At 35.2% G+C, this 26854-nt stretch overlaps 1 protein-coding gene across 13 annotated transcripts in view; it reads left to right on the forward strand.

The window, feature by feature from the left end:
- The window catches only part of tay (tay bridge kinase), a 340896-nt gene that overhangs the window by 221698 nt on the left and 92344 nt on the right, over positions 1-26854 (forward strand). The window lies entirely within an intron of this gene.

Below are 26854 nucleotides of genomic sequence, written 5' to 3' on the forward strand. Positions count from 1 at the left end.
TTTGCAGTAATCGATTCGGCAGTCACGTTGTGGTAAAAATCAATCCATTTTTAATTTAAGTATTACGTCGTAAATACCACTACTTCTTTAAATCTATTACATATGGTGTTTGAAAATTATGCATAATGAATCGAAACACGTGTCAGAATAGATTTTAATAAATAGCTATATTTACTAAGTTAAACATAAATTTAAAATGTACGACATATTATTTACACATGTCAACAATGACCAAAAAACATTGAAAGTGCTAGTCCTGTAATTTCCATTTTCAGTTCCTTTTTTCGTACGTTTTTACTGTACAAAAAGATCTTCCGAAGCACACATCTAAATATTCGCCTTTGAAATCAGAATAATATGCATTCTGCGTTTATGTTTATCGTTTTTATAAACTTTCAAATAATATATTGAAATCAATCTTAATAAATTAAGTGAGTGCATAATATGATAGTGTAATAATGAATAATAGTCGGTCCATAGAAGCTACGCAATAGTGGCCCGTAAATGTGTATTGCCGGAGCATTACCATTACTGCTAACACTTGCTTTAACAATTTTATGCTAGCTTGAAATTGGCACTAGAGCCTTGGCAGACTTACGGTGGTAATAAAGTGCCAAGTTTTAGTGCGACCTCGTTAATGCTGTTATTTTACATTAATCGCCTTTTATTACTTAACCGTCTGCGTAAACTGTCCCCCTACTTGTAACATTCCATTCCATTAGTTTATTCTGCTCTCCTGGTATAAACATACATATTTAATTTCTCAATGTACGGATACGTCTGAAAATATTTTTTTCAGACGTATCCAGAAAACTGAAATGTCAATTAATGTAAATAAATACTTAACTACTACTACTACTACTACTACCATCACGCCGTTTCCCCGCAGGGGTAGGCAGAGAGGATGGAAATACTTAAAATACTTAATTTAATGTTAAAACAAAGTTTTCTATAAAATAGTTAATAACCTCACGTAAAAAATCAAAAAGGCGTTTCTTACTAGATAAAATAATTTGGAAATAATTCTCACCAAGTAGATAAAAGCTTCATGCCTTTTTCACAGTAATTTCAACAGATGACGCTTAGAACTCACGAGTTAATTTCTGCATCCCTATGCACCATCGGGTGCGGATAAGTGTTTGAAAAAGAAGAATGAACATATTATTCATTGTTATTTCAGTTATTTGTTGCCTCTAAAAGGCTTATAAATTGTGCGAGGCATTGAATGGCGTTTCCTTTTTGTACATCTTTTTGTTAATCCCAAATAAAACTCTAATAAATATTTTTACCTCGGCAAGATTCGACATTCATCGTTGAAAAAGGTTGATTGAATAGCGCGCCCGACATAATTCGTAGAACCCTTCTAGATCGCTCATATTCCCTATGTGAATGCAGTAATTGGACCCCGGCGAAGGTCTCGTGCCCTCGCGTCGCGGTAATGGATGCGTTCCGCGCATTTCACGCATCTCCCGGCCCCATTGAGAGGACCCGGCCATCCCGCGTCGCCGCCATTGTAACACGATCGGCGTGCGACCCGAATTATTATTGTGTGGTCAAATATTGTGACCGCACCGGGAATTGAGTCGTGAAATCCGAGACGGAGTTGATCATTGAACTATTCAGCCGGTTATTTTATTTATTTTATTCATCGTGTCACCGGCGAAAGTGCTCATGAAATCCATTTGTAAAATGTTCGCATTAACCTTTTTCATATTTCGTTACGTCTCATTTTACGAACTTTTACGATTTTACTTAACCTTTACACAATATGATAGTCAGGGATCCAAAATGGATGTGCTAAAAAAATACTTAATGAAAAGATATTTGTGTTAGTGTTGAGTTTTTTTTCTTTTAAACATGCTTCTTACTTTATGTTTTTTTTTATATTTGCCTATTTACTGTACCTTTTATTTATTTATACTATATTTTCCATTTTGCCCTGTGTTTTCGTGTTTGTTACTTTCTTATCTGTTTTTCATTTAACCTTAATCCCATGCCTGAAATGGGTAATTGGAATTATTCATCGGGAATATTATATATGTAACGTATGTGTGTAATTTGTTGAAATAAAAAATATTCGATTTACGCCATAACATTATGACTTCAAAATCACCCACTTTCTTCCTGTAACTCGATAATTCGCTAAATTGTTGTTTGTTTATCATATGAAACTGTGTCATAATATGTAATGAACGATGCCATTTTTACAATTTTATTTAACGAGAAGACTTCTGCTGAAAGACAGAATTATACAAATTAGTTTTTTAAAGTCTAGACACTGTCAAAGGATACCGAAACACGAAGTAAATTGCGTAGATTCGTGAAGGATTCCCATGAATAATTCATTTTCGCATTTCGTCTAACTTCTTCTATTGCTGTAAAATATAATAACAAGCGTTCCGAGTAAGTCGAACGTAAAAATAAATTACTGCGGGTCGTAAAAACGTTATCAGCCCGGAAAATATTAAACTTTTAAATTTTCTTTCCCAAATACACCGCAATTATCCCAGTATTCGCATGTTGTTCCGTCTTTTATTGGCTCCATTAACAGCCTCGTAAAATATTCAATTATCGCTTTTGTATATACAAAATGTACCTAGGCTCGGAAAGTTAACATGGCGCCTTTTACTATTTGTGTATTTTGGTAATTATTATTTATTTTAAAACATATTACATACTTAAGTCATATATATAATATTCCCGATGAGTAATTTCTATTTCTCATTTTGGGGCATAGGATTAAGGTTAAGGCAAGACTGAAACACAAATAAGAAAGTTTTGAAAGGTTAAAATGAATTAATTAAAACTAACACAGGGCTAAATATAAAATATAAAAAAATTAAAGAGTATAGTAAATAGGCATATAAAAAACATAAGGTAAGAAGCATGTTTAAAGGAAACAAATAAGAAAAAATAACCAATCACTAACACAAATATCTTTCCATAAAGTATTTTTTTCAGTTAAATTATTTTGGAACCCTGATAGGGTTTTTTTAATATATTTAACATACCAGGCAGCTGAGAATTCAATTCGAAAGTGAGAACTGTATTTTTCAGTCGTTGTGTTTATAAGTTCCTCAATTGTTTTTACGGTTCGAGCGTTTACAAAATGTTCCATCCCTAGCCCTCCATCGTCCCGCGGAGATTACGAGAGGCTAATTACATTATGAACTCTGTCCGCTATTATGTATTCATCCTCCGTGAGCGAGGAGCGAGTAGTAGGTGAGTGAACGGGAACAGACTCCCAAATAACCCGAAACATCTTTTCCCGACTCTCTCCCCGTTGCTCGCTAATGGAAAAGCTCAATCGAAAGTTAATGTCCTCTGGGAAATTCAACTTTGCCGATACTGTCAAAAGAATTTTTATTTACGTTTTTTTCTTCTCCGCTTCTTCTTTTTGTGTGCTATCTTTTTTTATCGATAAATTGGAAAAATGTTGTAATGTCCCCGTCATTTGAAATATATTTCCTCTGTCATCAGAAAGGATAAATTAAATAATATCTATCTCTTTAATAGTGAACTTTTCATATCGCTTGTGGAATAGAATATCAATACGAATATATATTACGTTCCGGAAGATTAAGTTTTTTTTCTTCATAAATCACTTGTCAAGTTTAAAGTGATCAATTATTTCATTTTCATTACTTTTATTTATCAATGTCGGAACGCTCTTGTCACTTCAAAATAATTATTATGTAACTAGGATAATCGTTAAATAAGATAATTAAACTACATATATATGTTGATTAAACCTATGTATTGAAATGGTCGTTTACTTAATCATCATGCTGCTGCCCGTTCGATGTGAAAATCGCGTGAACGACCAAATCACCGTGAAGTGCATCCAGCTAATTAGCGCCGCAATCAATTTCACATCGGTTTGACCCGCGCGAGGGTTGCTACGTGATACGAAATGATTATGTTCCCCTGGTGCTCCGATTCGCCTTCAACTTTAATACTCGGCGAGATTTTTAAGTGCTGTTTTAATCCCTTGTCCTTTTTTAATTTCCGTCTAGCAACTAAGCTGTCATTAAAAAGTATGAACAAGTATTCATTTAATAAGACATTAACTCTTTGATTTTTCTTTATATTCTTTCATACATTGATTTTTTGTGTACGCGAATTCATCTTTAAAATCGCAAGGCTCTCATAATCTAACATTAGCCAATTACTGCGTCTTAACGTATGTCTGTTACTATCTGATATTTGCACTTCAATTGACTGTTTGTCGATGAAAGGATAAGTACTTACTTAATCAAGAGAATTTCTTTGTAACCAACTACGAATAATAACCCTATTTGCAATCCATTTACCTACTATCCACTGTCTCTAGCCTACCGAAGGGATCGTATAAAAAACTTTATTCACGTGGATAACTGTTATTTTACTTCTGTACGTTTATTTATTATTATTTCTCAGGTTTTATATTTTTAAACCGATTGTTTATCTGTATTTTCAAAAAGCCAACGAAAGAAATCAATTTTATTATTTACTGAATAAAAGTGATATTAAATTTATCTAGACTGGACTTATCTGGGTATCTAACGCGATTTCACTTCCACCCTAGTTTAAATTCTCTCTTGAATTTTGTGTTGTGATTTTCTGAAGTGGTTTGTGATTAAAACCCATCCATCAATTTATATTTTTATTTGACACAAAAAAAACAATCTCAAAATATTGTTTTAATAATAGGTACACATTTCTGGTTTTTAAAGGGGTCTTGGGTCTGAAATACGTTAATAAAGCTTTAATAGCTAGATTTACGATATTTAATTTAAATTGATTATTTTATGAAATGTGAAAAATGGCGGCTTGAATAAACGCATTCAATTAATGCGTATTCAAATAAACCGAGCGAAATAACTTTTCATCTCACTTCGCCTGTAATCGGGATTTAATTCTCATTTTTAATTAGGAGACTCAATGGAGTGTACTAATTAATCCGACGGCGTTTTTGTTAATCGTGTTAATTACGCGAACCTTTTAAAGATTACTCGCACAGCTATTCGGGTCAACAAATCAATTATTGTTAATCTTATCCGTTTTCTGGGTTTTAGCATAATATCATCATTCATCACCCCTGTGGGTGATAGCCTTTTCAACTGATAGATTAATCCTCCGAGTAATAATACGCAAACATAAAACAACCCCTTTTAATAACCGACCCTGAAAAAACTGGGAAAATTGTATTTTCATTTTATACAATATCTTTACAATGTTGGTTTTATTACTACCCATTCGAACAAAGCTTGGAAGAATTTTGTTTTAAGTATTATATAATATTGCCATCAAATTTATTATGCAAATATATTACTTAATTATGTACATATATTTATTCTAATTAAGTAAGTTATTATACAATTTATTTCATTCATAACTTCTGAAAATTAAACATAAGATATTTAATTTTTTGATATGGTATTTTGATTAAAATTTCTAATTTAATGAAATGAAAAAAATTATGAATGTTTCTTGCCAGAAAGCCTATATTACGTGTATTTTTTTATTATTTATTATTAATAATATTTCTTTGATCTCAATTTCCCGATATTTTTCGTATCACATCCATCTTTTCTTTTTTGTTCGATAACTCCCTAACAGATATCCGAGGCAATCCACAATCTCTAAATGAATTACTTTATCGACATTTCTATTGCTCGCTATGGGGAAATCCTAATCAAGATGAATCGGAGTTCACTCTAAAGCATAAAACAAACCTTCTGTAACTTTTTATTTTATTTCAAACATAACCGGCGTGTTTTACAATCGTATTTTTTCTGATTACAATTGGATTTGTTCCGCTCAGTATACTTTGAAATTGTTTTACGTTTTTATTTTATTTTATAATGGTTTAAACGTGCTAGTATCGCAATCATATAAACATGTTTTTTGATGGGTACTTTAAGATACGTTCTATAGATAAATAAAAATTATGTAAAATTTCATTTAGCCAAATTCACGTCGGCAAAATATACGTCGGCCACGGAAATTGAACTATTGTTTTGTTGAAAAAAAACAATAATTGAATTTCCCCTTCTTTTTTTAAAGCCAAAAACTTCGACCTTAATAAAAACATGATAAAATCTCAAATTGCGGAGAATTTAATTTTATACAAGTTTAATTTTATACAAGTTATTGTTCTAACCAATTTCAACGTAAAGTTAAAAATAAATTTAATTTATGATGGGCTATTAAAGCAACATCACCAGTGTCCCGAAAATCTAATTTACACCGGTAATATTTATATTACAATTTAATTTAAAATGAAATGTATAAATATATTGTTTCTTACCGTGAAAATGGATACCTTCATGTCGATTTGTCTAAAACTCTTAACAAACTAACCAACACGCCGCTTCCCCGCAGTGGAAGGCAGAGAGGATAAAACGCCACATCAATATGTTTTTGCAAACAATCTTCACCTCTTCCGCATTCATGATTTTCCTCATACATTTCCGATGATTATTCCGACTCCTGACCTGACCACTTTCACGTGTTTGAATAACTTGATCAAGCCAACTGTTCCTCAGTATTACTCTGCTTCTGTCGCAAACCACATTCGCCTCATAAATTTGTTTTACAATTTTGTCTTCACTCATTCGATTCACGTGCCCAAACACACCTTTCTTAATTTTCTCGATACTGATTTTCTCAGATCGATTTTTATCTCTTATCGATTTGTCAATAGTGGTATTTAGTAAGTATAACTTTAATTAAAAATAGAAATATTTTATCACAAAATAACTGCTAAAAAATAATAAAAAAAATATGGAAGTCTGGGTATTTCCAAAAAAATTGGTTTAATTATCAATTTCCTCATTTTTTAAATACGTTTCGCTAGCCGCGTTCCTTCCGCTGGCTTCTATTCGGTGTAAAATTATTTAAAGTTGCATTTAGTAAGTAAAACTTAAATTAAATATTCAAAAAAAGCTTAAATCAGTATGGACTTGTTCAATTAATGTGCCAACGTATGGTATTTTAATTTCCATCCCTAAATTGGAGACAAAGCGCAATGTGCTAAAATGAATGATTTTTAGCGTAATTGTAATAAGCTACCCCTCCAATATGGAGCGCTGTTTGTTCACTGGATTCACCATTTGAATTCCGCAAAGCGCGATGATACTCTGTATAATCCCCGCAGTGTCCGCTAATTGTGCCGTGTGTTGTGTGCGGCGGTCCGACCCGCAACCCCCAGGGAAATACGGAAAACTCTCCCCTCTGTATCCACTGTTTGGATGTGCAATTAAGCGCTTTGGCCGCTCCACACTCTACACTCTGGGATAAACAGCCCAATTCATTCGAGACACTCCCCGAATACATGTATTAAACTTACTCTATTTTTGCTACTATTTCTGGTATTAAAATAAAGTAAATGATCCGATGCATTCTGCCTTAAAATCTTGTCGCACAGCATCGATTGTGTATTTGTATGCATTTAAAAAAAATATATCTTTTTACGTTCAGTATATAGAAACTTTTTTCCTTATTTTAGCATTTTATGTATTTACATAGATTTCTTTTTAAAATCATTTAAACTCTTTTTATTTTCTTCAAATATGAATAACTAACCGTCACGCCGGTTTCCCGCAGGGGTGGGCAGAGAATAGAATCCCACACAACTCTGTCTTTGCAAACATTCCTCGCCTCTTCCACATACTTGCATCTCCTCATGCATACCCGCCGATTATTCCGACTACTTACCTAATGACTTTCAAGAGTTTGATAAACTTGATCATGCCAAGTTTTCCTCGGTCTTCCTCTGATCACCTCCACATCGCCTCATATTTTTTTACCCTTCTTTGCTCACATGTCCAAACCATCTAAACATACTTTTTTCGATTTCACCGATAATGCTTATCTCAGCCTTTCATTTTATCCTTATTTCACCATCCGAACATCTATCATACATCGTTTTGCCGCACATTCGTCTGAGAGATCGCATTTCGACTGCATTCAGTCTACTTTCATCATTTTTTGCCAACTCCTCGCTTCACTTCCATTCATTATTAGGGTTGCACTTCATTTTCATACATAAATATTATCAAAATTACGACGCCTATATATATGTACTACTCGTATAAATGTGGTCTGCCACAATCGCTATTCGGCTGCTGTAAAAAGGTTTTCGTTAATTTTATCAGGCAGCACTTAATTGAGAAAAATAATTACCGTTTTATTACATTCAAAGTGAAAAGCGTGTAGCTTCCGCTTGTACCGGCTCTGTTTGATTTAATTCCCTGTTGTGGCGTAATGTGGTAAGCTATCGCGCTGTATACTGTAACTACCTCCGTTCCATTCTGAAGTTAAAACAAACCCAATTATAAATTTGTCGGAACACTTCTCTCGTACGGCGATAGTGCTTCAGTCTGGCTTGTTTTATGTTCAAATATTTAATTTCGTTTCACGCTCTGCTCACATTTGCTCATGACGCGTTTTGTTTGTGCTCTAATTTCCTCACTATTTGCCACTCCTATTGACTGATCTCGGAAATTTTACCTCAATAAATAATATCGCAAACAAAAATATGTACTTTTTGGCAAAAACAATGGGAAAACTTGATCCGAAACAAATATTGAAATTCATAATATTTTGAGTGCATCGAAATGCTTGTTCACAAATCTGGATTATTTCCAATTATAGGAGTTATTTTTTTTTATTATGTATTGACATCTCAACATAGATGAAGAAGAATATGGAAGTCTAGGCATTTACCGGGGGCTCTCGTGAAATGAAAGAGTTTCTGCTCAATAAAAAAAAGCTTCTTCATCACACCGATGGATGTCTCTAGTGAAATTCTAAGTGATTCAAGTACAATGTTTCGAAATTGGATCATATATATAAAACTTTTATGAATTCGAGTTATGTGATTGTCAATTATGGGTAGAATTGGTGAATGTTACACGTGTGTAAAGTGATCACTTAAACCAACTTTTCACTGTCGTAAGCCCCGTAAATGCCCAGACTTCCATAATCTTCTTCATTAATGTTGAGATGTCAAAAAATAATATGAATATTGAAATTGTTGAAATATGCCACGCGATTTAATTATATAATTTTATTCAACTCGGCAACTAAATGACCGAGTTGATATTTCGCAATATCAATATAGACCATTTGGCCGATATCGGATTTCACGCACGTCCCCAGTACGCGACGCCAATGCACAATTCTCCCTCGCAAAACATATTTTCGTCGAATTTGAATATGAATCGGGATCCATTGCTCCAGCCAGTGCGGGCGGGGGTTTTTATTATTCACAACTGTAATGTAAAAGTTTTAATAACTGTCTGTTTTTTCCCCGGGAGCTCCGCCGCCCCCTCCCCCTCCCAAAGCCGAGCGGGAGAGACAGACAACCCTCTCTGATTTACATTCCAGCCAAATTGTCTCTTCAACTTACCGTACCCAGTATTTTCATCCCCTTTTGTGCGCTCCTTTATTTAATCGCAAACTTGCGACTCCAATATTTTAAACAAAGCTGTTTTGTAATTCAATAAAATTTTACGAGATTTCTTCCTGTTTTGAAATTGATTTATTTCAAAACAAAAGTTTAGAAGGTTTAATGTTTATTTTCGTTCAATTTGGAGTGAACGATAATTTCGTGTAAAATAATGTTTGTTGTTTTGTGTTTATTCGTTACTGAATCTTTGTTGTAAGATAAAACTTATTGATTAATTTATAATGTATATTTAGAGATAGTTATTTAAAATTCTATGCACTGAACAATTCACCAGGTAGGTAATAGGTGTAAATTGATATTCATACTGGAAATTTATTATCTGGAGATACATGAATGTGAAAGGGGCAAATATTGTTTCCAAAGACAGAATGGAGTGGCGTTCTATTAAAGTTGCATATCCCTGTGGGGAGGCGGTGTGATGGTTAATTAGTTTTTTTTGTTTTTAATATTTTAATTTTAAAACACATCATCAATATACATAAATACGCAAATATATTTATCTTTATTAATTTACCTATGACATTTTCACGAGTTGCCGGAAAACATATATAAAAAAGTAATTCTTCCATTAAATACCTGTATTGGATGTCTATTAACTCATACAATTAATAAAGCCTTTTTTATTTACGCTTCAAATTAGCATAAAATCAATTCTGACTTAATCATCTTTATTCAATATTAAAATGTTGATAAAAGAATGCAATAAAAGTAGTAATAAACGTAGCATTTGCATTCTCTATCTCGAAGATTGCCACCCAGGAAGCTTGTGCTTTGGGATCACGACGATTTGATGGGAAACCAAGGATAATAATATGATGGCAGGAAATAAGAGTCCTATATCGGTTATTCTGATGGATAAACACGACAAGCGCCGCTTCTCGAAGATCCTGCAAATATGCTTATTCAATATTATCAAATCATACTTAGCATAAATCTTCAAAACGACATTAACCATGAACAAATATTGATGATTATTTTGTCTTACGCATTTAATTGTACATTTATATTGGACAAAAACGAAAGATATGCATATATTATAAGAATAATTAACTGTGCATAATTTGATCCTAAAATATATTTTTTTTATTTGTGCTATTTTTATTCGTACATGAATAGATTAAAATTTTATTAAATTAAATTACTTTGTTTTAAAAATTATTATTTTTTTCTAAAATTTATGTGTAGTAAGTTCACGTTAATTGTGTACTTAAAGAAAGAAAATTAAAATTAGCGAAGATTGAGTAGCAATGGCACAAATATACCACAGTCGATCCTCACTATTTCCCGCTCTAGTTTCCGTATAATTTCCCATCATTTCCGGTGCCGGAGACTTCTGCGAAGCCCTGAAAATGAGTTGCACCGGTTTTCCTAGAATCGTGCGCTTTCAGTACTTTTTCTTTACTTATGACATATTGGATTGGGTACATTTATTATTTATCAAATATAGTACTGTCGTACGTATATGTAACATGTAAATTTAATGGAAAAGGATTTTAACATATTTTGTCAGGTACATTTCTAGTACTGATTTGCCGGAGTTTTGCGTGAAGAAAAAAATGTTAAAGTTTGTTTGTTTTTTGGAACCGTTGAAATAACGAAAATATCACGATTTGTGAGTTATGTACATGTAGTAGGTGTTCTTTGTAAATAATATAACATTACATACGGATACTAATAATGCATGCATGTTTTTTCGTTCGTAATATTTTAATGAATTTTGAATCAAAGGATTAAAACAATATGTAAAAAAAGCCCTTTCCGCATCGATAAAATAATATTTGAAAGCCGTTGACAAGCAAAAAGCGACCCTACCTCCGCTGTCGTGAACATACAAAGCCGATAAAAATCCACAATCGTCCATTTCCCCCCACGGCCACCGAATGCAAATGCAAACGTTTCTCGCTGAGAGGACTGAATTATACATTGGACGGATTTTTCAGCCATTTTCCAATCACAGGAGCATACAGCCAATTCAACCAACCCACTGCGCCCCGAGCCTGAATACGTAATTTCATCTAAAGCATTCAGTATGCAAATACAATTGAGTTTCATCACAAGATAAATGATGGGTACTACTATAGCTTTGTTACTTCAGGTATATTCATTTTTACCGAACATATTACATTTATAGCATTCAGCCAGGTCGCTATTTGCGATATTGCTTCCCATTCGACTGATATATTATTTTATCAAAGCCACTCGCTGTTAGGAAATCCTTTATGTCGCTTTTCATCGTAACATATTTCGCTTTTCCCGTCCTTCGCCTTTTTTTATACCCGACTGTACGTTGACTTTTGCGCTTTATCGGCCAACATGCCCGTAGTATTTGTAGTTTTATTCTACTCTATTATTTACTCGGCATTATGGTCGATGTTAGCGAGAAGATAATTAAACCACCGATAAAAAATATTGACTAAACTTATGGATGTAGAGGTTTCTAATTTGAGTAAACCTATCTCGTTGAAATGTTGTTTCCTCTGGTTTTAGTATGTATAATAATCATGTACACACGAAACTGTTTGCATCTCGTGACGTCTCTCGCTCCTCAATTACTCCTCTGCCGTGAAGTGTATATTTGCGTTCCGTTTAGGGAATAAATACATACGCTACCGGTTAGTGGCAGTATCAGTAGAGAGTGCGCGGTCACGACTCTGCTAACCGACCGTTTATCAAATCGCTCCGTGACTCGAAACATGCGCTAACGAATAAGATACGCCACTGCTCGCTTTATCGTGCAAGTGGTCGCATTTCACTTACCCGTAGATCTAAATAAATATTTTTAATGCATTTATTAGCATTTTGTTCACAGTAAACATTAAGTGATTTAGGACACTGCGTGTTGCCAGCGAATTATTTAACCTTTTAAAAACATGATGTTAGTAGCAAGGTTTTTATCGAATCCTGCGCAATCATCGCATATAGCCTATATAACTTTTGAAGAATTTAGTTTTTGATATTTTTTTAACGAATATTGTGTTTAATTTATAATTAGTTAGCTATAATGAAGCGCCACGAAGGTATATAAAATTACATTTTTACGTTACAGATGTTTTTTGATGATGCGATCAATTGATCCTTAACAGAGGCAATTGAAGCTATTTCCATTTGCGACTTTTCATTAATGACGAATGATGAAAATTCTGAGTGACTTTGAGAGTGATCGCAGTCGTTTAATGTACGGTAAATTATGTAGTAAATTTTTTTCAGCAGCAAGAAAAATGGCTCTTTTTTTGTTTTCTTTTTACAAACTTTTTCAAGTAGTTATACAGTATCTACTCAATGAATTAGGGCCACGCAGAATTTCGCGCAATTTCTCAATTCAAACAGGAATAACTCAGAGAAAACCTTGAATAAAACAACATTGAATTTTATTTACACATGAACACTTTATTACGCTTAAATTATGCATATATTTTCATATAAATATAGTTAGTATTTAGTATTTCCACCTTTGGCAGAAATAACTGCCTCAATTCTTTTTTGGCATACTTAAAATGCACTGTTTTATCATGTTTTTTATTTCTTCGTCTTCTGACCAAATTTTTTGAATATTTTTTTTAGACAGTCTACTGTCGGATTTGGAAATGAGTATACCTTATTTTTTAACATGATCCATACGTTTTCTATAGGATTAAGGTCCGGAGAATTTCCAGGCCAGGGTAGCAAAGGCAGATTTTTGTTAGACAAAAATTTTATTATTGATTTAGCCCGGTGGCAAGGTGCCCCATCCTGCATGAAGGTGTATGGACCTTCTGTTGGGTCGAGTGTATGGTAGAAGGGCAATAAAATTCGTTCGAGGACCTGCTTATAGGAATTTTGGTTCATTGTTCCTTCCACGAAAAACAACGGCCCAGGTAAATTGTTAATAATACATGACCATATCATTGTTGCAGGGGGGTGTTTGATAACTTTTACCACACAGGCCTCATTGTAACGTTCCATTGGTGTTCTCCTGATGAATCGACGGCTCTCAGTCACGGCTTCTAACCGGCACCCATCACTAAAGATGACCTGAAAAATAATGAAAATTTAAGTTTAATTCAAATATATAAGTTTATTTACTAAAATGATATGTTGAAAATTCAGTTTAAATAAATACCTTTTTCCAATCATCTACCGAGTAATTTCGATGTAGCCTGGCCCATTTTGATCGATCCGCTTTCATTCGTGGTGTCAATTTTGGTACTTTTACAGGGCGCCTGCATTTCAGATTTACTTCGTAAAAACGTCGCCTCAGTGTTGATACCGATATATTTATACCCTCTTCTTCCAATTTTATTTTTAATGTTTTTGCTGATGCTCTACGGTTTTCTAAGGCACTTTGAACGATTTTTCGATCAGTCCTCGGTGTTGTTTTTCTAATCCTACGACAGTTCTTTCGCCGATTGCTGGTGGCGGGTGACTGGTTTTTTATTGATTTTGAAATTCTGTCCACTGTTTGAAGAGAAACGTTTTCTTTTTTTGAAATTTCTCTATTAGATAGTATTCCTAATTTCAGTAGCACTATAACACTAGACTTTTTTTCCTCAGAAATGTCTTTACTTTTTCCCATTTCGTCCTTTTCAAAAAAAACACTTGTGTTTACAAAAAAAATTATACTTTATGAACTAAAATTAAAAATTAAGTTTTTTTCACAAGACACGATAACTATATAACCTCTCTGAACAAAACAATAACCAGAACTCAAGAAACTTCACTAATAAATGAGATAGGACTATTTTTTGAACTTTCAACTATCTGTCTACCTGTGCTAATTAGGGACCTTTCTCAGAAAAAGGGTTTGAACTTTTGTAAAGGGTTAAATAATCCAGGTATATTTTACATATTATTGAAGGTAATATACATGATATTAGATGTCAATAGAAAACTTAAAGTATTTATGTAAAATAAATATAATAATCCAAAAGATTTCAGAGTATTCAAAAAAATAATGGGTGGCCCTAATTCATTGAGTAGATACTGTAGTACTGCACTTTCGAACTCAAAACTAGTATCGACTTTTCTTGGTCACGTTTGCTGTTTCGAAATTCGCCATATAAATTCCAAACGAGGGCTAATTAAACTCTCTTTTTAGCAAGCCTCGCTACCTGACTAAGTCAATTAAATGATCATAATAGTGCGGTGTATAAATGTATGCTCTCCTTGCGCCGGAAACTGTGGCGCTGGCTAATTGAGGTTGTTATCTGCCCGACCGTTGATATCGAATAGCGATGCAAATGACTCTATAATGCCCGATCCGTATCTACAATACAATACGTAAATACATAATTGATATGGTCGGTGTTTAATCAGCATATGGAGGCAAATATTTATTAGTCGCGTGGTTTTGGCAATATAATCTGTTTAATTCCAATGTTGGTTTTGGCTATTTCCGGTCGACTTCAAAATAAAGCTGATTTGTTATTTTTTTGTTTCATAATATTTTTATCTTATCATTGAAGCTTATTGTAAAGTTAAATAAATAAAATACTTAAAAACTTACATTACATTTCGTTTACGTAAGTTTTTCACATTTTTCGCGAAAATTTTTTTTTTTTTTTATAAATATCCCTATAGATAGAGTCTATAGATATATTTAACTGACGTGGCTCATTTGTGACCGATCGGATCTTAATGATCCGTTCATATTTATTGATCAAGATCGTTCCGGATCCCATTTTTTCCGGAATCTCATTCACGAACGCTTACCCGTTCACTGGGATTCTCCCACATTGATTTCTTTACTGATTCATCTTTTCACTATTTCATCAATTAAGATTTTTTATATTGTCGTTGAAACGACTTTAAAAAAAATGCCGAGGAGCTATTTAAAAAAATTCCGCCATTTTTTTTGTAAAATTTAGTAAAGTTTCGTAATAGCAAAATTTCACAGCGACCGACGAACATATTTCTTACATGTGTATTCATTTTCATACGTGATTAATTTCTCGTCACAACTCTTAGGAAAATATTCCAACTATGTAGTTGCACTCCGAATGTTCATTCTCTACCACGAAATGTGTTACTGCCTTTGTTAAACTTAAATATTTGTCTCGGGTTACATGAATATGCACGCTCAAAACAGAGTTACAATAGTCTCTGTGAGTGCAACCGTCTGCAGAATATTGACCGACTCCCAAGTAGCATGGAGCGTTTGATTATTCAAGTGCATAATATGCTAATAGTGTATTGTTTAATATGGATTGCAGTTTAGTCATGTTTACAAACCTACAAGTAGATCATGTACTATATATATGTACATTGTAATTTGATAGGTTTATTTTTATAACACTGTTTAATGATGAGTTTTTAATTACATTTCCTTTACAGCCGCTTTGTGTAGCTTACCGTAACATTGTTCTAATATTGAATTAATTATATTTTTTGTTTCAATATTACATTTCACAAATTAATTACCTCTAAATTTAGTGGAGAATACCGTCTTTAAAATAATTATTTATACGAGTTATCTTTTAAAAATAAAACGTTTAAAGTTTGCGTTTATTTTATTTTACCACCTTGAAATGTATACGAGGGTGTGTTATGTAGGTATGTAGGTACGTTCTTGTGTATAAATGTGTGTAACATTTTGCAATGTGTATTTCTTCATTAAATTACAAAGAAAAACATTCTTTCATTGTTTTGCCCATTGTATTCTATCGGTAATTTATCTTGCTAAGAAAGATACTTTTTATGTCGCGGTAAATATTATTATCACCCTACTTGTAAACATAGCATTTAATCAGTGGCCGATCGCCGGCGAGGTAACACGTCTCTCCACGCCCGATTTTAAAAAAAATAATGTATAGTGGATGTTTTTTGTTTTTTAGAATATTTATAGAAAAAAACATTTTCATAGATTGTTTTTCAACTCTTTGAATAACTCTTTTCTTGTCAAAACCATATAATTATTTCAAAGAAAAACTTATTTTTTAAATACAAAGACGGTGTTTTAAGAAAAAAAAAACAATTACGTAAAATGTAACCTTGACTTGGAGAAAATTAAGTTGCGACTTATCGAATACTAAGGTTAAAGTAACATTAAAGTAAACCAACTACGTCTATTCTCGTGCAATAGCAGCGAATGCAGATCACTGCGAGTCGCGTGTATTGGCACATAATATTCAGTTCTCCCGATGTATTGAAATAGGTCGTATATCTTCGCGAGCAAAAGCGTAGTCCATACGGCGGCTTCCAAAGCAGCCAGGTCGAGAAACTGCAAGCCGCCGCGGAGGCCGAGAGCGGAGGGGCGGAGTGGAGGATATCTCCCACATCGTGCACACGTCCATTAGTGTTATTTACTCAACTTACGTGATTCCGTTTCGCCTCTCTGCTCCGGTTCCCGCCGCGCGCCGAACACGGACTCGCCTGTTTGTGTTTTGTTTCTCTATCCGGTCCGACTGCCCAGAACACGTTGCTCCCCGATTGTGCGCTTCCCGTTATCAGCGGCGATCGGTTACGGCGATTAAATTATTTCAATTGATTGTTTTAACTGTCGTAATTAATAATGTCTTGAAAAAGTAGACCAATTAAACAGCAGTCGCTTCAGGCGATTTACCACACTAATTATTTACACCGCAGTGCTTAATTCATAATGGCTCTCAAATTTATTTTGTTGCGTTAAAAAATCTTTATGGATCAACAAAAATTATTACTTCTTATGTTGAAGCACCTGCGTATCCGCAAACTGGTGTTTACGATTAACGATTATATGAGCGATACACGATAATATACATCTATATATTCGTTTTTCCGCCTCCATACAGTAGTAGTTAGCGCATTTAGCTACCACGCTTGAGGTTCCGGGTTCGATTCCCAGTTTAAAATTCACAATTTAAAACGTGTTTTTTCACTCTAATATTCAATCAATAATACCCTGGACTGGCACTAAAAGCGCGGAACTGATAACCTTACCTTCATATAATAAACCATCAAATTAACATTGAATCAATTTTATGTTGTTTCCTATGCACCATTGGGTGTGGATAAGGTTCAGTAGAAGTAGTATCTATTCTATTATTAATATTTTTAATAATTTACTTTGTGGTTAGTCATTTTTGACTTTTCTACTGTTTTTTTTTTTACAAAAATGTTAGTAATGTTAATATATAACCACTCACCGAACTCACCCCTCTCTAACTCAATATTATTTTTTAAACAAATTCTTAGTAAACTAGTCGCTCCATTTTCAGAACCACAATTCGCTCACTCCTTTCAAGAACGTCATAAATCAAAAATCGTCCATTTTCGGTTGTGCATGTTTTCGGAATGTCCAGAAAATGTACTCTATCCCAGCAAAAGGTGCATATTTTAAACTTAATACTTACCCGCTACAGGGCAGAAAGTGTTGTTTTTGGATTTTGACGAAAAAGTATTGTTTAATTTTTTTTTTGAATATACGTAATAATTTTCAAATGCAGAAAAAGCCTTCAGGTTTTACTTAAAAAGATCTGTTGCACAGTAAATAGTTCAATAAGCGGCTTGATACTTATTTTTAATATATATCGTATTATATTTTTTATCTTTAAAAACGTTCGCCTGAAAAATCAAGTATTTTGATTTATGACGTTCTTGAAAGGAGTGAGCGAATTGTGCCAAATCATCGGCAAGGCGTTAAACCTTTTTTTAAATAAACACATTGGTCAAATTATTAAAAAAAAACGTATGTTTTATTTCAATATTAGATATTCGGAAAGTAATGATGTCGACTTGTACTATTGCACAAATCATTTTTAAAAATAATACTAGTATTTGTGCAAAAACCCAACTTGGTGAGTGAGCTTATTTCACGTTAAAGTAATTAAAAAAGTAGTATCTATTCGTTTGTGAATAGTAAACAAATTCAGCCTCTGTAATTTTTATCGGTTCAAGATTCAGGATTTATGTATTTTTTCCATATTTAATAAAATAACCTCATTAGATTGAATTTCTTCTTTGGCTCGCAAGTTGCAGTATTCAGCGCAGGTGCGAGCGGGCACCACTACGTGCATCGCATTCACATGTCGCCGTTTCCCTTTCCACTCCTTGCTCGTGCCCGATAAAGTCAAACAAAAAATAAATACCCTCCGACACGGCACTGAGGAGCTCCGAGCCGAGTCCGCACTCCGTATCATGTTTTACTGCCAATGAATCCCGCGGTCGCCGTAATGGACCAACCGGAATATGCAATATTCATTCCAGGACCAAAGTGCGCTTTGTTTTCGAACCTCAAGCGAATTATTGCCGAGTTTTTATTTCCAATGTGGTCAGGTCTTTTGTTCGAGAGTGACTTTTTGATTTTCTTTTTGCGTTTAAATATTTTTGCAATTTTTTCATTCGTTCTGTTTTGTCTGCACTTCTACCCAAAGTCACATGAGATGATTTATAGTCAAAATATAAAATAAAATCAGAAATAAGTTTTGTTCTGAAAATTATTAGTGGAACTGCATTTTACACGTACGAGTTTTTGAAGCAACAACTACCGTTTTTTTCCACTTTTATTTTATTTGACAAGTGGACCGGGTTTTGTCGTTACTTACATCATCGGACTGGTGAGGTCGAAAACGACGAAACCTGGTCACTGGTGAAATAAACTTATAGTGAAAAAAACTATACAGTCGTTTTTTTTTTAATATACAAATAGAAAGTTTTAGACATAATATATATGTTTGATGCAATGTTTCTTTGAGAATACAGGGGCGTTTTATTTTTATTTCAGTGATTAAGGGTCCGCCTCCGTAGTGTAGTGGTTACCGCGTTTGGCAACCGTGCCGGAACCCATAGGCTACCCCCACGGCAAACCATGGTCATAGCCTGGGTTTCATTCCCGGGGTGGTCTAAATAAATCAAATTAATTTTTCGTTTTAGGACTGGCATCTGAAGGGCGGGATTGATAACCTTTCCTTCATATGATTAACGACCAAAAAACCTGCGTTGTTTGGATGCAGTGGCTTATGCTCTATTGGGTGGAAATGCTTAAAGAGAAGAATATTTGAATTAATTTCTTATCAATAACTTTTACATAAGGCGGCATCTTCAACGTGGCAAATATTTTTGTGGTTAATTTAAAAAATACTTTTTCTTAAAAACTCCTAATATTTTATTTGAGCTTCATTGAAAAATATCATTTAAATTGTCAGAACCAATCTCATTATAAATTACTCATTTTTTATTTGTGAATTTACATAATTTACTAAGCATCTAGTAAGTATTATTTTTCCAAATTTGGCACTTTAATATGTTGAAACTTGATAGTTGAATGTTCGTATTGCAGCATATTTGCGTATTGAAATGTAGACGCCTCGCAACTTTGTTCCTCTGGTTATGTTTCTGATATTACCCGCGATAAAGTCAGTGTATATTTTATGGATAGCGAGTTTATACGGCTTGCCTGCGGATAGGAATAGTTGATACATCGTATAAATCTGCTGCATACTAAACTTTATGCATCATTACTTCGCGGAATTATTTAACAACATTATATTTACTGCACTATTTTTTTTTAAACTTTATGTTGGGTATTTATTAGGAAGCGAGTACTTTCGTAAAATTACTTCACGTTATAAATTATTTGACCGCAGATATTTTATGTCTTGATTTATATATATTTTTGCGGTTTGTTCAGTTAGTGTAGTTATTGTACCCCGTACACTACGGTCGCCTAATGATGTAGTTTTTAGTTGGCGTATTCTCTATAGAGCGGCGCGTTAGAGTCCTGCGTCCAGTGTCCACCCGTATTCTTCTGTCACGCAATTTGTTGCGCGCTTAGCGCAAAGCAAATGATGGCATTTCAATATGCGCGGTACGCGGCTCGCGGTGCGCCCCGCTATGCGCTCGGCTCGACCCACGCGAATTTGCATCGGCGGACAATTATTTATGGAAACGAAAATGAATTCAACATGCACTCGGGAGATAGGCATCGCCATCCTTGCGGTGCCGCCGCGCCTGACCATTTGCGACGGCCATTTTTACATTATTTACGTACGCTTTTGGTTTGAGAGAAAATGAATAATGTAATGGGCGACATTGATCCCGTTTTATTACGCGTCCTTTCGTACATGCACTCTGCTAACGCGGTTGTGAAATATAATTAATCGTGTACCGTGATTTAATTGATGATTTTGCCTTTTCTTTTGCAACCTAGGTTATTATATTTCATTTTTTTATTTAAACATATTACATACATGAGTCACAGTAAACCCCCCGTTGAGATAGGTACCGCATTATCGGAGGGGTTAATGCTTTTAAATTGTGTTTTAATTTTAAAGGACTCATTTCAGTCATTTTCGCTGATTAAAATGTTAGATACAGTTTAAAACATTAACTCCTTATAAAGATAAAGGGGTACCTTTCTCAGCGTTGTAGGGGGATTTACTGTATAATACTCTCGATGAGTAATTTCATTTACTCATTTTGGGACATGGAATTAAGGTTAACAATTGAAAACAGATAAGAAAGTAGCAAACAAGAAAACACAGGGCACAATGTAAAATACAGTACAGTAAATAGGCAAACGAAAAACTTAAGGTAAGAAGCATGTTTAATGGAAAAAGAGAAAATATAACTAATTACTAAAACAAACAAAATTAGTATTTTTTCAGTTCATTAATTTCTGATCCTTGACTGGGATTTTCTGGATTAGCCGGGTGAAGAGTGGTCCGGTGAGTATTACGTTTTACTCTCGTTGTGAGATTATAAGCCATCTTGCTTCACATTTATCTACGCATGTGAAAAAATACCAGAATACTCAATCCACGCGGCTCCGAATAAATCAATTTGTTAGCGTTCGCTCTATTGGCTGATCGGCTCTCACAGATTGTCTTTAAACCATTCGGAGGTCCACCTGCCCGATTATTACGCGACCTTCTCGCAAAACAATAAATTATCCCATTTGTTATGGAATGCTGCACTCTAAATAAAAACTTTTCAACATAATGAAAATAATAATCTATTGCTGCGGAAAAGGTGGCTTCGTTATCTGTTATTTAATCTTGATACACTTTTTGTGATATTTTTTCCGTTTATTTATTCCATTCAAAGTCCGGGTCCTTTATGGGTGGATTTAAATACTAAGTATGCACGCTTCAAACGTACTTATTAAAAAGTTGTAATAAAATCGGAAATAATAAGTGTTTATCAAAATTTTCATGTTTAAATTTGAGTTGAATTTCTGAAATTCAGGTCTTGTTTCAAAGTCTACACAAGAATAATACAAGTAGTGGTCAATGTAATGCAGGAATAATACAGTTCATAAATATTACTTCGTTTTTTATTTGTTTCATTACTATAAACCCACAGTGTAATAGTTATCGTTGTTTACTACCATATTTTCCCTTGTCATTACTATCTCGGTTTGATGTAAACATTATATACCTATCGTTTTTTTGTTTTATTTGTTACCTAGTATTAGCATATTTCATGGACAGACCGATCACCTCATCTTTCGCCTTCTTACGTATAAAAGTACACCGACGAGATTCGGCGCCTTAGAACCGATTAGTGCGAATGAGGTTAAGAGCAATGTTTTAGTAAATATATTATATGTAAGTGAGAAACGAGACGGTAATTGAATAAAACGTAGAAATTTAAACCGGCGCGTGTACCGCGCCAGCTTCCCCGGCGTCTCGGCGCCCGCCCTCCCTCGGCGCGGCGACCGGAGCGACTCCCACCGCGCTCTGCCGCTCCGCCGCTCTACCCGCCGCTCTCCAGCTCCCCAGCTCTCCAGACCCGTACAGATTGTGGAAGCGCTCGGAACAGTTCCGCCTTACTACAGATCGCTGCCAGCTTTAATTCCCCCGCTACGGCGCGAAACAGACGGACTCTTTTTGTAATACGCCTCGATTTGCTTTACACGTCCTTATATCTCGTACCCCGCGAGCCGGATCTCGTGCGCATGCGGCCCCCTGCCACGGCGCGCGGGGGGTTTCCCCATACCCCGTTCTCAGAACGAGTCGAGTCGCCGCGGGTACTGCACGTCAGCGTCCCGTCCTTGCGCGCTTTCATTGTGTATAACATGTTTACATCAATAAGTCTGTATTAAATTTCCGAATAGTTTCTCTTCGGCGCTTTATTCGATCGCGCAGCGGCGAGCGTCGTAAAGTATGGGCGCGAGCCTGACGAAAAAGAATTCGCGTGCGAGTTTTACAAAAATCAATATCGCGCTTCTCTCGCGGTGTGCCGTGCCTATTACAGGTTTCTTTATTCTTCCCGCCGCGCGAGGCCGCCGGCTGCCGACGGTATCCGCCATCTAGTCTGCTCCCGCTTTGTTCCCCTTCCGGGTCCCGTCTCCCGTCTCCCGTCGCTCTGGTCGCGCTCCGTCTTCCGGAACCTGCCGGCTTCCGAACAGGTAACATCGCGGTTACACCGTTTCCCCGGGAAGTTGGTGCGCAAACAGAAGGATTTAACAGGAGCCATACGGTGGTGCACTCGAATGGATACAGTGTACAAGTGTCATGTGATCATCGTCGGCTTGTTCCGAGTCGTGTAATAAGTGGGAATGTGTGAATTTGCAAAGCCTTCGCTAAAAGTGCTATAAGGTGATAATCGGTGCTAACTACATTCGTCAGTGTGCCATCGCGCTGTTGCGATTTAGTCGCGATTGCATTAAGTGTAATTTTCGACCAACCGCTAATCTCCGAGATCGCACGATCTTAGTCTTTTCCAAAGTGTTTGTTCTGCCTAGTGAGTTTTATTAATTCCATCGGATTTGGTGAGTCGAGGTCGTTCGGCGACCTAGGCATTGAGGTTTTGTGACCGAAAATTGCTATCATAGTGAGGCTGAAAGAATCACCGAAGAACCATGTGGATGGCAGCGAAAAGAAAGAAAGCAAGAAGAAAAGCGGCAAGCACAAGGACGTAGCCCCTGCAGCCGCCGGAGACAAGAGAACTCCAGAGCCCAAAGATCCTCAGCCGCACAAATCTAAGGATAAACCCGATGAGGTATGCCCGTATCTGTTGTCGTCATTATAAATTCACCCAAAATTATTTCATTCATCGAGGTTTACTTATGACAGCAAAAATTTCCCTTTATAAGAATAGCTGTGTCAAATTTACTTCATCGAAGTCGTGAGAATACCCTACAAACATAGTTTTATTAGTAGTGAAATGGCCATATAACGTATACATTTTATAATCTTGGAGGGAGACATTGCTAAGATATAAGCAATTATGTCAATTTTCTAGTCCTACCCGGTTGAAGCTTTTTTTATTATTAATATTTTTTTAATACTGTTTCGAGCAAGTGTAATTCGCTTTTTTTTTGTAATATTTTTTCATGTTCCTATAATTGAATATCGTATTATTTTTAGATTTTTTCTGTTTCCGATTGTTTCGGTTGTTTAAAAAAATGTTGGGTTTGGCAGGTCAATTTACTGATTATACGAGAGCCGTGTCCATTATGAAAATCAGGTCTGTCAGGGTTAAATAAATAAATAACCTCATTATGGTTTGAAATCCTCTAAAGCGCCGATAAGTCTTTAATTCGTGTTCCAGTGGTTTATTTACTTTTCAGCGATCTGTTTTTTTCATTGTTATATATTTTTTGTTTATTTTCTGAATTCTTTCATTTTTACAACAGTGAGTTATTAGTTGTTATTATTTTTCTCTGAGTGCGTACCCTCAAAGCGTTCTCAAAGCCGACGGTAGCTCGTTTGTTTACAAAATAATGACAATGTGGAGAGTTTATTTCCTAACCCCAGCCGGGTGGCACGCGTACTGTGCGCGCACCGCGTGTCCGGAGCGTGCCGGAGCGTGCGGGAGCGTTTCCAGCGCGCTAGCAGCAGCACCACCCCATTAATCCGCTGCACATTGCCATTTCCCGACAATAACAATAACACGGCCGCCACATGCAGCCTGCAATACTAGACGAGTAATGGATTAATAACATTTTGGATTTGTCACCAGTTTAATGTGCTTTGATGCATACATGATGACATGTAGAGATTACGTCATTATTAATACCTCCACTCATTTGTTAAGAATTAAAATTACTTAGAACATAATTTATTTAATGCAGTTTATATTCTTCACGAAATCTGTCATCCTTTCGCTAGTAGTAATATATTTTTCATATAACTTTTGAACGTCTTTTCAAATTTCCTATTTTTAGACCATCAACTATATTAAGTCTAAATTCTTATATCTATTTTAAGAGGCAATTATTGTGCCTCTAAAAATTATGTTTTCATTTCGATTCGGATGGCATGTTGATTTGAATTCTCAGTCATTTTCCCCTCCCTTTATGAATATCATATTTCAAAGTTGCATGACTCTGTAGGTGTCAGACAATAATTATAGCTTTACTTTTTCACTATTATAGTGAGGGACCAAAGAGCTCGAGGTATCAATTAAATAACTAAATAGCGTCATCGGTTCTTATCGGCACACTTCTGTTTAACTGCGTACAACCCTACAAATTGTTCGTCGAAACTTCTCACGCGCCTCCCTTCATCGCGCCGAGTAGCTATAAAACTTTTGATTTCCGAAACGTTTCGATTTTACGACTCCGATTGAACGTGAGCTAATATATATTTTTACGATCTGTTTGTAATTTGGACTTATATATTTTTATAAATAGTATTTTACTCCAGCTTTAATTCTCGGCGATAGTTTATGATGCACTTACAACAGTCCATTGCTTACTACTGAATGAAAATACTTTGTAATGCATTGGGGTGGGTGGCATGCGCGCGATTAGCCGTGAGGCCGATCAAAAGCCACTTTATAACTGGAGGGGTGACGCTAGAAGCTCATGAACACCGGGGCTATAAATCCATCTAGGGGTGAGACCACCCTTTTCACCATTTGCGCAATTTAACTTGCTAATTCGAAGAGATCGCTTTTTTGTTGTCAAAATTCTAAATCCCAAGCCGTAGAAGTTTAATATTTTTTCGATTACCTGCTATGAAATATAACTATTGAATAAAATAATTCGACGAGATATTTTTCTTTCGTATTATGCTAACTTGTAACCAGTTGAGCGTTAAGTTACATGCGAGTTGTGTATTATTTATGATGGACGAGACGATCCACAGCTGTCAAGAATGTCACTCAGAAGAGTGGTGGTAGGTAGTAGCTTGTAGCACTGGTGGATCACTCATCATCACCAGCAAAACCAGTTAACGTGAATCACGTCCGAGAGCTATTAGCACCACTAATGTGGGGTGCGTTTATTCCCTTTCTGGTTAAACATGTTTTTGTGATATCAAGAGCCATTAATATTTACACGAGCACAAATTGACTTTTATTTTCTCCGGCGGGATTAATTATTTTCATTCGGTTTACTGTGATTTATCTTATTGAGCTTTATTGAATTTTGTATAAATGGGATGACGCCGGTCGCTTTCATATCTCGTAATCGGATTAAAACGGGCATTAATATACGTTTGGCCGGCCTTCCGTTTCATTTCTGCCCCGACAGTTGTGTGACACGTCAAAGGTTTTTTACGAGTTTATACGAGTCCGTTTATCCATTATTATTCATGTTTGCCTCCAATAAACGAAGGGGGTTTTTTATTACGTAAGTTTTTTTTTACTGAAATGTTTTTATTGGACGTCAAGAGCGTCGCAATATCAAATCAGCAGCGAGCTTGCGAGTTTGAACATACGTTTTATTAATTTTTACTTTGAAACAAGTAACTTGATTGGTATTAAAAAATAAATAAACGATTACCATCAGTAATTAATACACTCATCTTTTGATTTAATTTTTTAGAAGTTTTATATATTATTAAACGAAACAATGTTTTTTGTCAGTATGTATTGTACGAAGTAGTGGATAAAAGATTCCAGATTACGGAGAACACCCTCAGTTGCCGCGCGACGGGTTAGACCTCCCGCTGCATTTGACTAATGAATATTTTTCTTATTCATACTCATCTAAATTTAAACACGAACGTGTGTGGTTACTTACAAGAGGGTCGCTGTTAACAGGGAGAGGGATCCGCATGTATAATAACCACCCCTGCTTTCGTTCCGCTGGAGATATAGCTTTTAATCACGTAGTTGATCATTTTCGCTCCCCTAAATATTCGGAACACTTTTGATTATTATAGATCCTCGCCGCGGGTTTCGGGACTAACAAGCCCCCTGTCCTTAGGGACCTTGTGCAGAGGGAGCCATTATATTTTTTATTTTACAAAACGTGTTTATGTGCTGACGGCACCTGGCTCGGTATCAATAAAACTATAGTGCTCATGTCGACTATCAAATGATCGTCCCAAATGATTAGTATCGAATTTCGTGATCCTGTTAAATGTGTTATTATGTAGCACGGCACCCAGTTAATTGCTATTATTTTTTATCAGAATCACACTACCAATAAAAAATAATTAAAAAGCTCTTTATTAATATTTTTTTGTTATAATAATGATGTGTTGTGTTTACGTACACATTTTACATAATAACGAAAATCCGCTTTGTTAATTTATGAAACGTTTTGTT

The sequence above is a fragment of the Brachycentrus maculatus genome, unplaced genomic scaffold (genome assembly GCF_059751285.1).
Source record: "Brachycentrus maculatus isolate JH-2025_06_01 unplaced genomic scaffold, ASM5975128v1 h1tg000180l, whole genome shotgun sequence".
Classification (NCBI taxonomy): Eukaryota; Metazoa; Arthropoda; class Insecta; order Trichoptera; family Brachycentridae; genus Brachycentrus; species Brachycentrus maculatus.